This window comes from Pristiophorus japonicus, chromosome 5, assembly GCF_044704955.1.
Source record: "Pristiophorus japonicus isolate sPriJap1 chromosome 5, sPriJap1.hap1, whole genome shotgun sequence".
Classification (NCBI taxonomy): domain Eukaryota; kingdom Metazoa; phylum Chordata; class Chondrichthyes; family Pristiophoridae; genus Pristiophorus; species Pristiophorus japonicus.
In genome coordinates this window covers 159,586,372-159,599,421 of record NC_091981.1, presented here as the reverse complement: position 1 = coordinate 159,599,421, position 13,050 = coordinate 159,586,372, and positions in this window count along the sequence as shown.

The window sequence follows — 13,050 nt, the reverse complement described above, 5'->3', positions numbered from 1 at the left end:
TCTGTCCTTCCCGACATTGGTGGGTATAGAATCTGTGTCGGGCCATTTGTACGCTGCTCGCCGGTTTGAGGTGCTCACCGATTAGTTTGCTGAGCTCTTCAAAGGTTTTGTCCGCCGGCTTCTCGGGTGCTAGCAGGTCTTTCATGATGTTCAATCTTGGGTCTACAGCTGGTCAGCAGATGAGCCCTTCGCTTGTCGGCCGCTGCATCTCCCAGCCAGTCCTTCGTGACAAAACTCTGCTGGAGCCTCTCAATAAAATCGTCCCAGTCCTCACCAACACAGTACCGTTCATCTGCACTGCCGGTGGCCATTCTCGTGGGTCGTGGATTCCCGTTTCTCATCTCCAATGTAAAGCCCTTACACAATACCACAAATCCACACAAGACACATTCTATGGACAAGGTCACTCCATGACCTGAACTTTTATTCACAGGACCAAGAAGTGATGACCCTGCGTGGGACCTCCCTTTAAATACCTGGATGACCAGGTGAGGAGTGTCTCCCACAAGTTCACCCCCTGTGGTCAAGGTGTGCATTTCTTACGTATATACAGTGTTGCAGTGTTGTTACATAAAGGTTACATACATGACACTTTTGGTAAGGTTTTGCCCGTTGGCAGGTCAGTACCGGTTGTCGAGTGGAAAACTTTCGAATCTCTGGGTTTCTCCTGGGTTGGTTTTTGCTGATATTTGTCGGTCGCGGTGGCTCAGTATTACCATGCTGGTTGATGGTAATGCTTTGTTGGTAGTTTCGTAAGGCTCTTGATGCCGAGATGTGTCTGATGATGTTCTGGGCCACTGAAACTGTTTGAAGATGTCACTGAACTCGGTTGCACTGTAGAACTCTTAACTGCCCCGTCTCGACTTGACTTGACTATCTTGACTGTCAGACAGGCCCTCAATTATACCTTGACAGGCCTTCTAATCTGCGTACCAAATCGATCCCTGTTCTTTGCTTAATTTTTAGCGGGCTCGTTAATGGTAACCTGATTAAAATGTGTCAATGTTACGAAAAATGATTTTGGGACTGCTGTACTCACTATTCATGAGTTGATGAGCTCCCAGCTATTGTTAAAGTTATACTCTGATTTCGAGTTGCCTATGCAGGTCGGAAAGGTGATTAGAATTATGCATGTGTTGAATGGGTCCTGTGATTAGGGTGGGGACTGCTCTTCCGTGGGTCGATTGTTGGAAATGTTATTATCTTCTAGGGGGGCTGACTGAGGTTAAACAGTTCCCCCAGACAATTTGATCAACTCCAATGTCCAAACTGGCTTTACAGAGGTCGAACCCATCCCTTGGTTTGCAGCCTTTTTCCCTTTACAGGCCCAACATGCACATTTAAAGTTCCAAACCTTGGTCTTCGACCTTCAACCTCCCTCTCTTACGCCCAACATGTATTTTACTGTCCCAAAGCTTGTTTAAAAGGATCCAAAGTTATTCTCCTTAGGGTTTCTTCAAGCATTGGGGGATCTGTGAATTTTGAGAAATCTGACACTGCTACTGCTTCTTTAATAATGGACTCCAACATTTTCCCAATCACAGATGTTAGGCTAACTAGTTTCCTGCTTTTTGTCTGCCTCCTTTTTTTAAATAGGGGTGTTACATTTGCAGTTTTCCAATCTGCTGGGACCTCCCCAGAATCCAGGGAATTTTGATAAATTACAACCAATGCATCCACTATCCCTGCTGCTACTTCTCTTAAGACCATAGGATGCAAGCCATCAGGTCCAGGGGATTTTCCGCCTTTAGTCCCATTATCTTATTGAGTACCACCTCCTTAGTGATTGTGATTGTGTTAAGTTCCTCTCCCCCTATGGCCCCTTGACTATCCACTGTTGGAATATTGTTTGTGTCCTCTACCGTAAAGACTGATACAAAATATTTATTCAGAGTTTCTGTCATCTCCATGTTCCCCATTACTAATTCCCCGGTCTCGTCCTCTGAGGGACCAACATTTACTTTAGTCACTCTTTTCCTTTTTATATACCTATAGAAACATTTGCTATCTGTTTTTATATTTTGTGCTAGTTTACTTTCATAGTCTATCTTCCCTTTCTTAATCATTGGAGACCAAAAATTTCTTACAGGATGAAGTGGAGGCCAGATGGCACGAGCTGGACACCAGCAGAGGTCACGCAAAAGTTTCACCAAAAGAAATGAAGAAACGCTGGAACCAATTTGCAGAAGATTACTGTGCAATGGTGACCACCCTGAGGTCTGGAGGCCAGTGTAAAAAGAAGTGGCACGTCCTTGGTCAAGTAGTTAGAAACATAGAAACATAGAAAATAGATGCAGGAGTAGGCCATTCGGCCCTTCGGGCCTGCACCACCATTCAATAAGATCATGGCTGATCATTCCCTCAGTACCCCTTTCCTGCTTTCTCTCCATACCCCTTGATCCCTTTAGCCGTAAGGGCCATATCTAACTCCCTCTTGAATACATCCAATGAACTGGCATCAACAACTCTCTGCGGCAGGGAATTCCACAGATTAACAACTCTCTGAGTGAAGAAGTTTCTCCTCATCTCAGTCCTAAATGGCCGACCCCTTATCCTAAGACTGTGTCCCCTAGTTCTGGACTTCCCCAACATCAGGAACATTCTTACCACATCTAACCTGTCCCGTCTCGTCAGAATCTTATACGTTTCTATGAGATCCCCTCTCATCCTTCTAAACTCCAGTGTATAAAGGCCCAGTTGATCCAGTCTCTCCTCAGATGTCAGTCCAGCCATCCCTGGAATCAGTCTGGTGAACCTTCGCTGCATTCCCTCAATAGCAAGAACGTCCTTCCTCAGATTAGGAGACCAAAACTGAACACAATATTCCAGGTGAGGCCTCACCAAGGCCCTGTACAATTGGAGTAAGACCTCCCTGCTCCTATACTCAAATCCCCTAGCTATGAAGGCCAACATACCATTTGCCTTCTTCACCGCCTGCTGTTCCTGCATGCCAACTTTCAATGACTGATGAACCATGACATCCAGGTCTCGTTGCACCTCCCCTTTTTCTAATCTGCCGCCATTCAGTTAATATTCTGCTTTCGTGTTTTTGCCACCAAAGTGGATAACCTCACATTTATCCACATTATACTGCATCTGCCATGCATTTGCCCACTCACCTAATCTGTCCAAGTCACCCTGCAGCCTCTTAGCATCCTCCTCACAGCTCACACCGCCACCCAGTTTAGTGTCATCTGCCATCATCCAAATCATTGATGTATATTGTAAAGAGCTGGGGTCCCAGCACTGAGTCCTGCGGCACTCTACTAGTCACTGCCTCCCATTCCAAAAAGGACCCGTTTATCCCGACTCTCTGCTTTCTGTCTGCCAACCAGTTCTCTATCCACGACAGTATATTACCCCCAATACCATGTGCTTTGATTTTGCACACCAATCTCTTGTGAGGGAACTTGTCAAAAGCCTTTTGAAAGTCCAAATACCCCACATCCACTGGTTCTCCCTTGTCCACTCTATGAGTTACATCCTCAAAAAATTCTAGAAGATTTGTCAAGCATGATTTCCCCTTCATAAATCCATGCTGACTTGGACCGATCCTGTCACTGCTTTCCAAATGCACTGCTATTTCATCTTTAATAATTGATTCCAACATTTTCCCCACTACTGATGTCAGTCTAACCGGTCTATAATTACGCGTTTTCTCTCTCCCTCCTTTTTTAAAAGTGGTGTTGCATTAGCTACCCTCCAGTCCATAGGAACTGATCCAGAGTCGATAGACTGTTGGAAAATGATCACCAATGCATCCACTATTTCTAGGGCCACTTCATTAAGTACTCTGGGATGCAGACAATCAGGCTCCGGGGATTTATCGGCCTTCAATCCCATCAATTTCCCCAACACAATTTCCCGCCTAATTAGGATATCCTTCAATTCCTCCTTCTCACTAGATCCTCGGTCCCCGAGTACATCCGGAAGGTTATTTGTGTCCCCCTTCATGAAGACAGAACCAAAGTATTTGTTCAATTGATCTGCCATTTCTTTGTTCCCCATTATAAATTCAACCGAGTCTGACTGCAAGGGACCTACGTTTGTCTTCACTACTCTTTTTCTCTTCACATATCTATAGAAGCTTTTGCTGTCAGTTTTTATGTTCCCGGCAAGCTTCCTCTCATACTCTATTTTCCCCCTCCTAATTAAACCCTTTGTCCTCCACTGCTGAATTTTAAATTTCTCCCAGTCCTCTGGTTTGCTGTTTTTTCTGGCCAATTTATATGCCTCTTCCTTGGATCTAACACTATCCTTAATTTCCCTTGTTAGCCACGGTTGAGTCACCTTCCCTGTTTTATTTTTACTCCAGACAAGGATGTACAATTGTTGAAGTTCATCCATGTGATCTTTAAATGTTTGCCATTGCCTATTCACCGTCAACCCTTTAAGTATCGCTCACCAGTCTATTCTAGCCAATTCACGCCTCATGCCGTCGAAGTTACCTTTCCCCAAGTTCAGGACCCTAGTTTCCGATTTAACTGTGTCACTCTCCATCTTAATAAAGAATTTGCCAAATTGTGGTCACTCTTCCCGAAGGTGCCTCGCACTGCAAGATTGCTAATTAGTCCCTTCTCATTACACATCACCCAGTCTAGGATGGCCAGCTCTCCAGTTGGTTCCTCGACATATTGGTCAGAAAACCATCCCTAATACACTCCAGGAAATTCTCCTCCACCGCATTGCTACCAGTTTGGCTAGCCCAATCTATTTGTAAATTAAAGTCGCCCATGATAACTGCTGTACCTTTATTGCACACATTCCTTATTTCTTGTTTGATGCTGTCCCCAACCTCACTACTACTGTTTGGTGGCCTGTACACAACTCCCACTAGCGTTTTCTGCCCTTTGGTATTTCATAGCTCCACCCATACCGCTTCCACATCATCCAAACCAATGTCCTTCCTTATTATTGCATTAATTTCCTCTTTAACCAGCAATGTCACCCCACCCCCTTTTCCTTTCTCTCTATCCTTCCTAAATGTTGAATACCCCTGGATGTTGAGTTCCCAGCCTTTGTCACCCTGGAGCCATGTCTCCGTGATGCCAATTAAATCATATCCATTAATTGCTATCTGCGCAGTTAATTCTTCCACCTTATTCCGAATACTCCTCACATTGAGGCACAGAGCCTTCAGGCTTGTCTTTTTAACACAATTTGCCCCTTTAGAATTTTGCTGTAATGTGGCCCTTTTTGTTTTTTGCCTTGGGTTTCTCTGCCCTCCACTTTTACTATTCTCCTTTCTATCTTTTGCCTCTGTCTCCCTTTTATTTCCCTCTGCCTCCCTGCATAGGTTCCCATCCCACTGCCATATTAGTTTAACTCCTCCCCAATAGCACTAGCAAACATTCCCCCTCGGACATTGGTTCCAGTCCTGCCCAGGTGCAAACCGTCTGGTTTGTACTGGTCCCACCTCCCCCAGAACCGGTTCCAATGTCCCAGGAATTTGAATCCCTCCCTTCTGCACCACTCCTCAAGCCACGTATTCATCTGAGCTACCCTGCGATTCCTACTCTGACTAGCACGTGGCACTGGTAGCAATCCTGAGATTACTACTTTTGAGGTCCTGCTTTTTAAATTTAGCTCCTAACTCCCTAAATTCGTCTCATAGGATCTCATCCCGTTTTTTACCTATATCGTTGGTACCTGTATGTACCACGACAACTGGCTGATCACCCTCCCTTTTCAGAATGTCCTGCACCCGCTCCGAGACATCCTTGACCCTTGCACCAGGGAGACAACATACCATCCTTGAGTCTCGGTTGTGGCCGCAGAAATGCCTCTTTATTCCCCTTACAATTGAATCCTCTATCACTATCACTCTCGCACTCTTTTTTCTGCCCTCCTATGCAGCAGAGCCACCCACGGTGCTATGAACTTGGCTGCTGCTGCCTTCCCCTGATGAGTCATCCCCCTCAACAGTACCCAAAGCGGTGTATCTGTTTTGCAGTTAGTGTAAGTAATATTTTCATTTATTCAATAGAATTGCAATTGTAAATGTGACCAGCTGAATATGTCACACCCAGTAGAAAGACATCTTCCCTCAAAAGTTATGTTTTCATCTTTGCAGAGGAAGGTGGCACACAAGAAACGGGCAAAAACTCAAAAAAGAGGAGGCCCGGCATATCTGCACCCACTGACACCCTTGGAAGAGAGGGTCGCTGTTATGTATGTATGTAGACCTTACCCAAATGTAAGACTTGCCACTAGGGGGCACACCTGTGGGAGACCTAAGGGTCACCTGTGTACCCTGGGGCAAGCAGGTATAAAAGGTGATTCACCATGCTGCTTCCTCACTCTGGAGTCTGAATAAAGAGACCAAGGTCACAACAGTTTGAGCTCGCGATATAGTCCTGTGAATTTATTCTGAACATAACAGGTCCTGCCTGGAGAAAAGTAACCACCACTGCACAAGCTAGGCCCACACTCGAGGGAGATGGTAAGTCCTGCAAATTCCACAGTCTGGCTTTGCTAAATGTTAAGTACTGCGCGGGCTAGCTGTGATGTATGTAGCACTCAAATCACTGACTCCACACGGTCTGGTGTTGTCGTAACTGCTGTGACCTTAGTCCTTTATTGTGTAACTCCAGGGTGCCTCTCAGGTGTGGTGGGCAGCCTTTTATACTCTGTCTTGCAGGTACTTTCAGGTCTCCCACCACAGCGCCCTCTGTGGCGCACCACTGTACTTATACATTTAATGTACCTGGACAATACATAACATCTCACTCCACCCCCTAGTTCCAAAAGCCATTGCCGGTAACCTCAGCCTTGTTCGTCCTAGTTGGTTTGTGAGTGTGAGTCCATGACCATCCACTTCCCTCTTCCCCCCCCCCCCCCACATGTAGAGATTATGTAGTATTTGCAGTCCTTACATGGGTGATGAAGTACACGAGTATAACCTCCAACAGAAAGCAGGTATACCTAGGCATTGCATTTGTATGGTACATATGATACATGGTACAGATGTTATGTCAAAAGGTTTCAGGTGCACTGAACAGTTATTTAATCCCAGCTCCACTGGGTGAGGTACGGTGGCAGTGTACTGCCCCTTTTTGCCCGACGTGATGGGCTGTGCTGAGACAGGGTATCGCAACTAGCGCATTGCCTCTGTTCTCAGTAGTCGTCCTCGCGGCTCGTCTGCAGCCGCTGAACCATTGCATGAAGCACATAAAATTGGAAATCGCATTGGCCCCTTAGGCATGTTATAGTCAAGGACCCATTAACCCTGTTACTTGTACCTCGGGGTATTAACTCTTTTCGTAAATCATTCATATCCATCATTTTAAACACAGTAACCATTCATCATCAAAATATCACTTCTTATCCTAAATCACTTCATCATACAAATCACGTTATACATTTAGACTCACTCTTGTCTGACAAAAGTCTTTTTGTGGGGACCACCAACGGTGTAAAGCCCTTTTAAGGCTCTCAGGTGCATTTCCCTTTTAAGACGCCATCTTGTGGTTCCCACAAGACTTCCCTGATGCTGGCCTGACGTTTTGCTGCAGTTAAGAAGGGATAGAGGGGATAAAGAAGAGAAAAAAAAAAGGAAAAACGGCCACGAACATGACTGATACTGCAGCCGCCGCTCAAACCCAGGCTCCCAGCGAGAAGAGGAATGGCTCCCCGAAGCAGATCAAGTGCACGGGCGCCTCGGGCTCAACCAAACCCCAACGACGGATTCCCAGGGGAAAGTGGGAAGGAAGGTGAAGAAGCCAGCAGCCAAGAAATCTCCAGAATTATATCTCTTGATATCACTGTCACTCAGAATCAGCGCTCCGTCTTTAAATCTTCCCACCTGCCCAGTAGGGAGTATTTCAGACCTCTTGTAATTTACGTAATTGCCTAGCACCAAGCATAACAGCTCGTTCTTGTTCTGTTCACCAGATTCTTCCACCGTATTGGTAGAGCCGGCTGAGGTTGGTGTGGAGCAGCTGCCCCTCGCACTCGCCCTCGCTGGGCCCACTCTCGCCCATCACACAACGTCCAGGTGTCACAGGCGCATGTCCTGCAGCTGGCTGCCTCCGTGGCCTCCTCTGCCGCTCTGGTCCCAGTAACTGCTGCCTCTCCTGCGGCCGCCATAGCCGCCGCCACCGCCAGCCAACTTTTTCTCCGCACGGCCGCCCCCAGTTTGTCGGCCGTCGATGGGTTTGCTGTTCAATGCCTGCTCTTCCAGGGTCTGCTCGTCTGTGTGTGGCTTCTTTCTCCTCCAGCTCGGTCGGCGCTGCTCTTTGGGAACCCGGGGGACAGCGGTTTGTGGAAGGATGAAGTCTTCCCAGCTCCCACGGACCTTCCCCATCCATCTCCTGCCGAGAAGCGTCGGCCCATCACACAGCGCCGCGAGTCTCCTGAGGTCCGCAGCATATTTGGTGACATCCTGGCCCTCAGGCCTGCAATGGTGTTAGAATTTGTGCTGGGCAGTGAGGATGCTCTCCTTCGGTTTAAGTTGGTCACAAATGAGTGCGATCAGTTCCTCATATGACTTGTCCCTGGCACTCGCGGGTGCCAACAAATCCCTGACGAGACAGTAAACCTCATCGCCACAACTGGAAAGCAATATCGCCTTACGCTTCGCTCTCATTGCATCTGTGTCCGCCGTCAGGTTGTTAGCTGTGAAGTAGTAATCAAGCCTTTCCATAAAGGCCTCCCAATCATTGCCCACCGTAAAATCCTTTAGCGAGCCCAGAGTAGCCATGGTTGCGTGAAGTTCGTCCGTGTCCTTGTCGCCAATGTGATGTACGTAGCACTCAAATCACTGAATCCACGCAGTCTGGTGTTGTAGTAACTGCTGTGACCTTAGTCCTTTATTGTGCCCCTCAGGTGTGGTGAGCAGTCTTTTATACTCTGTCTTGCAGGTACTTTCAGGTCTCCCACCACAGCGCCCTCTGTGACGCACCTTTATACTTATACATTTAATGTACCTGGACAATACATAACACTAGCCATGCTTCGGTTCATGGGGATGTCCCCATCAGCTACGCTTCAGTTGATGGAATGTGCTATCATTCATTGTGGTCCATCAAATCAGCCTGCTGCCTGCGCTGTGTGAGCCTACTCATGTCACCCACCCTGCCCCCTCCTCTGCTGCTAACCATTTGTCTGTTCTGTTATACTTTGCAGACCTGACATTGTAGAAGAAGATTCAGATGCGGACGAGCCTGAAGGGGAGAATATCTTCCAATCCCACCTTCCAGATTAAGAGCATGGGAGTGAAGGGGTGGGCATGGATGAAGCCCCCACTGTTATACTCACTTTGGAGGAGATGCAGGTGCCGCCCATTGAGGTGGATGCCCTTTTCCTGAGTGCTACGAGTGTTGAGACTTTCCATGGTTTAATATAGTCCGAGGCTGGGGGTTCCAGTGGGATGCAGCAAGGCACACCCAGGGCCCCACCGTCCGAGCTGTAACATTCCAGAATTCATGGAAACCCCCCAGTGTTTGGACTCACTGAAAAGGAAATTCAATTTGGGACTATTAAGTAGAAAGTTTGGGATCCTAAAATGCATATGGAAGAAATCTACGAATTTTAACCAAGTTTGGGATTTTAAAAGGTGCATGTTGGGTCCGTGAGGAAAAGGCTGCAAGACCAGGGGTGGGTCCAACCTCTGTAAAGCCAATTTGGATATTGGAGCTAATCAAATTGTTTGGGGAACTGTTTACCTTCAAACCTGCCCCCTAGAAGACATTAACATTTCAACAATTGACCCAAGGAAGTACAGTTTCAGTCCAAGCACAGAACCCATCCAACACATGCATAATGCTAATCACCTTTCCGACCTGCATAGAAAGCGTGGACCCAGGCAGACAACACGACACCAGAAACTAACTTTAACAATTGTGACTCGAAATCAAAAGATAATTTCAACCATTGACATATGTTTAATCGAGCCCACCAAAATTCATCAGAGAGGGTCTGTCCCGCAGCCGTATCGATCGCCTTCGCCGGGCAATTGCAAGATGCCGGGAAGGGGATGGGGTGGAATTCCAGCCTGCACGCGTGTACGGCCCCACATTCCCCGCTTCCAGTCAATACCACCGAACTCATAGCACGCACCAGAAAGCCCCTGCCCACGACTCCGACAGTACGGACAGTGATAGAGAGGTGTCCTACCACCACCAAGGGATCAGGGAATGGGTTAGTGTTAGTACCGACCAAAAAGGTACTATACCAGGGGGTACACTATGCAGTAGCTTCAGTCATCTTAAACCTTACCGAAGTACACTTACCTGCATGGTGTCCGAAGGAAACGGAGCAGCTATACCAGGCCCTACACAGAGAAATGTTCAAGAAATTTTACGAGTTAGATTTTGGTAACGTAGACAAAGCAGATTTTCACACCCTGTACTCTGGGAACACTAGGGGCATGGGGAAACAAAGGAAGGGAACCTGGAACGACATTTTTACTGCATATAATACAGGATCTTCTGTGATAAATATCATGGACGATATAGAACTGAAAACGCAAATAAATGGTCTAAAAAAACAACTACAGAAGATCCGAAGGGATGAGAACCCTGTGGTAGGTTCAGAGCTACACGAGGACCAGGCTATGACAGTCCATTGAAAAGAAATTATTGCTGAGCTGGAAAGACACGCACAAACAGCAAATGCACTCATACGGGAGGATAGGAATGCCTCGGACCAGGCTGCAAGAAATGAGGTGTGTGTGTTGTACAGGGCATGGTTGTTGGGCGAGGGCCATAACAACCTGAAGGATTTAAAGCAAGGTTTAGTCCCCTCCTGGATCAGCAACAAGCACCGCACAACCCTCCACCCGTTTAGTAATTCGCTAAGCCTGTGTCAGCTCCATCTAGCTTCTGAAGCCTACCCTGTCCCAGTGGATTGCGGGCATTCCAGTCACACTATATTGGGAATAGTAGTTAGGATGCCGGTCATGGGTGGAACAGCCCGACCCGCACCAGTATACAGGGTGGAGAACATTGGGGTCATTCAAGGGGGTGCACATGTTCGTTTCACAGTGGTCCCACCTTACGTCATAAAGTGGGAGCTCGCTATGACAGGTACTGACCTCTCCGGGTGCCGGAGCCGGGGTGCACACACAATACTGTGCCCCCAGCACTTGAACGCCTATTCTAAACCATAGTGTGGGTTTAAAGCTGCTGGCGCACAGCCTATCAACTGTACCATGGAGTTAATGGCACAGGACCATGTCCCTCCACAGGTAACATACATAGGGGGTGGGACATATTGTGTCACCACCAGTGCACCCCACAACCAGCATGGGCAACACTTCTGGTGTCCGGTGAGTGACAGCAGTTTCTGTTTTAAACCGGAGGCAGAAGTTCAAGTGGCCCAGGAACGGATTGTCCCCATTCCCGAACCCTCCACTGTTCATCTCACTGTAAGTGACAATATAACAAACCTGCAAAACTATGTCGCACATTTTGGTTAGGAAATCCCCCCTCTACCCGAACATCTTACCACCCTACTGAAAGCTGTAGAAGTATCACAAAAACATTTCTATACTCTAGAACAAAAAGCAGTTGAGATAGGGGGCGAGATTTCGGAGATCACTGTTCCACCCTGGTGGGCTATTTTCAGGAATATAGAGGTCCCTGCTGGGATCAGAATAGCTTCCCACGGTTTTAGTTATCTGCCAGCTCGCGATTATACTTTATCTATGGTGTATGATCTGCAGGGTGAGAGGCAGAGGTCGTCGGTCCCAGCACCAGAGGGTGCTGGACGAGCCCTAGCTGAACTTAAGGATTGTATCAGGGAGGGAAACAAAAAATATGATAGGACACAGCAGAAATATCGCAGTCACTGGTGAGGTCCGGTTTAGATTCCACCTGCTGTAAAAACGCAGAGGTCAAGTGTTGTAAAAAGTTTGTACTATGTGTGTTTTACTGTGTATTTTTTGTGAAACTGGAGTAATGGAGGGGCGTTGGACCTCCTCTATGCTGTAATGTAACTAATGACTGAATTTATCTGTAAATAGCAATACATTTCAACAGGAAATATACATTTGGGTTTAGTTAGGTAAATTACAGGGGAAGGTTGGCTCTCGGGAATCAGGAATTGTGTTCACTTAGGATGAAACTCTGTGGCGAGGGTGTCAAATGGGAGACTGTAAGATTCCAAAATTCATGGAAACCCCCCTCCCCAGTGTTTGGATTCACTGAAATGAAAATTCGATTTGGGACTATTAAGTAGAAAGTTTGGGATCCTAAAATGCATATGGAAGAAATCTATGAATTTTAACCAAATTCGGGATTTTAAAAGGTGCATGTTGGGTCTGTGAGGAAAAGGTTGCAAGACCAGGGATGGGTCCAACCTCTGTAAAGCCAGTTTGGATATTGGAGCTAATCAAATTGTCTGGGGAACTGTTTACACTCAAACCTGCCCCCTAGAAAACATTTATATTTCAACAATTGACCCAAAGAAGTACAGTTTCAGCCCAAGCACAGAACCCATGCAACACATGCATAATGCTAATCACCTTTCCGACCTGCATAGAAAGCTCGGACCCAGGCAGACAACTCGACACCAGAAACTAATTTTAACAATTATGACTCAAAACCAAAAGATAATTTCAACAATTGACACATTTTTAATCAAGTTACCATTAACGAGCCTGCCAAAATTAACGAGCCCGCCAAAACTTAAACAAAGAACCAGGCTTGATTTGGCACATAGATTAGGAGGCCTCTCAAAGTATAATTGAGGCCCTGTTTTACAGTCAGTAGGTCATCACAGGTTACTACAGATCATCACAGCTAAGGCAGAAGATGTCAGTCTTCAGCGACCCTGGACATCATCGGACACATTGCGGCAACAAGAGCCTCACGAAACTATCAACAAACCATTACCAACAACCAACTTGGTAATATTGAGCCACCGCGACCGACAGATTTCGACCAGAACCAACTCGGAAGAAAACTGGAGATTCAAAAGTTTTCCACTCTACAATCTGTTCCTGATCTACAAACAGGTAAAACTTTACCTAAAGTAACCCAAAACCCTACCTCTACAAGAGAAAAGTGAGTACTTACCCCATAGATCCAAAACACGCCCTACCGCATC